The 3,817-nt window shown below is 41.6% G+C and overlaps 1 non-coding gene across 1 annotated transcript; it reads right to left on the bottom strand.

The window, feature by feature from the left end:
• Positions 1 to 293: 293 nt before the first annotated feature.
• Positions 294 to 366, bottom strand: TRNAS-UGA (transfer RNA serine (anticodon UGA)). Its single transcript has one exon. It is a non-coding gene; the product is annotated as a tRNA-Ser (tRNA).
• Positions 367 to 3,817: the final 3,451 nt, after the last annotated feature.

Raw genomic sequence — 3,817 nt, 5'->3', positions numbered from 1 at the left:
CTTTCTTTTGACCGAGACGACCGGGGATTCACATTATCTTCTATGATTTTACGCTCTGATAAGGAAACACGGTAAGGGCGGCGGCTAACAATAGAAGTACCTCGGGTAATGATGCGATGATGTGCATATATATATGAAGGAAAGAAGCCAACAGTCGGCGAGGCCAAGGAAAGCATTGAGGATTGTACTTTTTCTTATATTTTTTTAATCTTTACTTCGATAATCACATAAATTAGTAATGTAATCTGTTCAAGAGAAAGATAATTAAACACAAAGTAGAAGAAAAAACAACGTGCCGATGGTGGGATCCGAACCCACGACCTCCGAATATCACGTCCGGTGCTCTTCCAACTGAGCTACATCGGCCGCTGCCCCCCCTGCTACTTTCTTGGGTATTAATGTTGTCTGTATACGAACCTTGAGAGTGTTCACCAGCGCCACCCTCAACCAAAGCGGCGCACGTGGAACGTCCTGTGTTACCGCCAGCATCACGTAGAACATGATCAAGAGCGAGGGCGAAAGCTGTGCTAGAACCCTCTTACGCTACTGATGCTGATCCCAAAAACGTAGGTTCGCTACCAACTGTGGCAGCCCGAGTTTCCGGGTGTCTTGCGTTTCAACGAAACGCAAGACACCCGCGCAACAGCGCACTGTGTGAGGAGATTAAGGTGGTACAAATTAATCTGGGTCCCTTTACTACCGCGTTCCTCATAAGCCATGCCGCTGTGAGATGTTAAACCTCATATACCGCACCGTATACCATACCACACCAGTTTTTTCACGCCGCTTCGGTCTCGTCGGCAAAATGGTGCCTGGGACGCCAGTTTGACCAAGGTCACGTGAGGCTTAATAAAAGGCAAGACAAGCGCTTGATGCTGATATAGCTGGTTTCATCACCAGCCTGAATAAACCCACTGCAAGGCGAAGGCACCTCCCATATTTCTCCACTTAACCCGTCTCTGTGCTAGCTGTATCCACTTGTCCCCTGCGAACTTCTTAACCTCATCCGCCCACCTAATTTTCTGCCGCCCCCTGTTACGCTTTCCTTCCTTTGGAATCCATTTTGTTACCCTCAGCGACCATCGCTTATCCTCTCTTCGCACTACATGTCCTGCCCATGCCCATTTCTTCTTGATTTCCACTAAAATATCGGTAACTTGAGTTATTTCTCTGACCCACTCTGCACGCTTTCTATCCCTTAATATTATTTTTCGTTCCATAGCCCTCTGCGTTGTCCTCAACTTAAGTAGAACCCTCTTGGTTAGCCTCCACGTTTCAGCCCCATTGGTGAGTACAGGCAAGATGCAATTGTTGTATACTTTCTTCTTGAGCGATACCGGTAAGCTGCTAGTCATGATATGTATGTATATATGTATTTTTGTATGTATGTAGAACATTCTCTTACTAGCCTATCTGCATTGTTCTATTATACGGATTTCGCGTTATTCAATTCTTTGTTGTCTCACAAAATCTTTTCTTTTCTCCAACTTTTTTCACTGAAGAGCGAATAGGTTTCCGTCAGTCCTCGTTCGCTTTATTTACTTTGTTTGGTAGCCTTGTTCTTTCAGTATTCCTTTCTTCCACAATTCACCACTCTCAAAAGGCTTGTCCAATTTGCAGATATGGAATCTTAAAACGAAAATGCTTTGCGCAGTCGCTTTGTAAGTGCACCAAATAGACTATCGAGCTGCACAATAGAATCCGCCGCTCTGAACCATTGTTGGCTGACGGCATTTGTAAAAGACCTTTTTATTCTGTCTCGTTCAATGGAGAAAGGAATATTCGCAGAATAATTGGTTCGCGAAACAAAATAAACTGATGGGGGTTTTTTTTTTCTATCTCTCTCGATATGATTTCGGCCCTCCTGCACGCATTCATAGGGGAAAATACTTGCTGCCATCTCAAACCTATATCATATCATATCGCTGTTGTACCGCGCGCTCGCACAGACTTCGAAGCGAGCGAAAGAATTTGCCACACAAACTTTGTGAGCAAGAGCAGCACTTGGCTGAGTCAAAAGGCTAGAAGCGCACAGAGTCGAGTAGGTTAGTGCACAAAGGAGAAGCGAGAGGTGCGTTAAATTTCTTCACCGCCACCTCGCGGCCTCTCCTCGGCGGAACGGAATGCACTAATCCGTCAACGTCGTATTAGAGTGAATTCCTGTAGAAGCTTACAATAGGACTCATTTTCTGCCGCTGCTGGAGTCTGCCTTTAAAGATTTTTATTGGCTGGCAGTGAAATGAGCTAGTCGTAGCTAGGGTCATCCCGAGTCTTTTATTGGAAGGTCTTTATCTCTTTTGAGCAATGTTTTCTCCATCAGGAAAAAAAAAAAAAGGAATGTGCTGTAATGGCGCGATTTGGAAACAAATGGAAGGAGCTCGAGGTCGATGGCCTCAGATATCGGGTATTGAGCATGTCCAGACGCTGCGCCAGCGGTGTTAACTATTTGGAATAAGCGAAATAAATTGGTTAAGGAAATGAAGTAACTCAACCTTCTAATTCTCCCTCATTTTTGTTTATTTTGTTCTTCTTTCATCCCAGTCGTATTGCATCGTCTGCTGGTGATGATATACAGGATGTTTAAAATTATTGGTTACATGCATTCCTTTTTAAAGCTGCGACATAGACGCTGTTTCAATTTCTGCATCTTGACTGTACTGCTATATAGGCATCATATACGTGATAAAGCGCAATTAAAGGACAGTTAAATTTTTAAAAATATTTACCTTTACTTATTTCAATTGTTAAGGCACAATATTACATGGCGAAATGTAACACCGTCATAATCGGAAGTAATATTCTAATTTCAGAATCGGCAAAAGGGGCTCGAGGTATCGTATAAGTGCAAAAGATGTCTTCGAATGCTCCTTAAGATTGCTTAAGGTCACGTGCCAAGCGCTTTGAGCTTTACTGCATTGAAATTAGAACAGTACCTTTTTTTGCAAGCCTTATTTTTCTTGCTACTACAAACTTAGCTGTCCTTTTTTTTTTTTTTACACTACGGCAATACTGCACAACCTATCTGATCCTCTTGATCAGGAATAAAAAAGCCCCGTCTATAGGCCACATTCTTTGTGAGTGCCCTATATACAGTGAGGAAAGACAGTATCTATGCGGTGCGCTGGAGCATCTAGATGGACGCCCAATTAAGATTTTAGGTCCCTGGCCACGGCGATCTTCTGCGGTGAAGGCCTCCCAGGCACTGCTCCGCTTTATGAAAAGCACAGGCCTAATGGAAAAACTATGAGTTTGCTGTTATGTTCCATGATATGACTGTGGCGTGATGTGATGTGACATGTCTGTGATGTGACTGTACTAACTTCAACAATCCCTCTCCAACAACTCTTATATACGCTCACCCCTGCAGGGTAGCACACCGTTTTTTTTTAAGGGTTAACCTCCGTGCCTTTCCTCCTCATCTTCCTCCTCCTGTAGCGCTTTGGTGCATCAGACTATCTTCTTCATTGTCGTTAAGTTTGTTGGTTTCGTTGTTTCAGTTTGTTTTGTTTCGATAATAATAATAATAATAATAATAATAATAATAATAATAATAATAATAATAATAATAATAATAATAATAATAATAATAATAATAATAATAATAATAATAATAATAATAATAATAATCATAATAATAATAATAATAATAATAATGATGATGATGATGATGATGATGATGATGATGATGATGATGATGATGATATAATCTGATAGGAACAGATATATACATGCAATATTCTAAACGACGTTCAGAAGCGATTGAAATGCTATTCATTTTCCTCTTTGCTGACCTGAAGTTTCATATCGCGCATTTCAA

This window comes from Amblyomma maculatum, chromosome 6 (assembly GCF_055883805.1).
Source record: "Amblyomma maculatum isolate TAMU_Amacu chromosome 6, ASM5588380v1, whole genome shotgun sequence".
Taxonomy (NCBI): domain Eukaryota; kingdom Metazoa; phylum Arthropoda; class Arachnida; order Ixodida; family Ixodidae; genus Amblyomma; species Amblyomma maculatum.
Note: the sequence above shows the minus strand (reverse complement) of the source record. Positions and strands in the feature narration are given on the sequence as shown.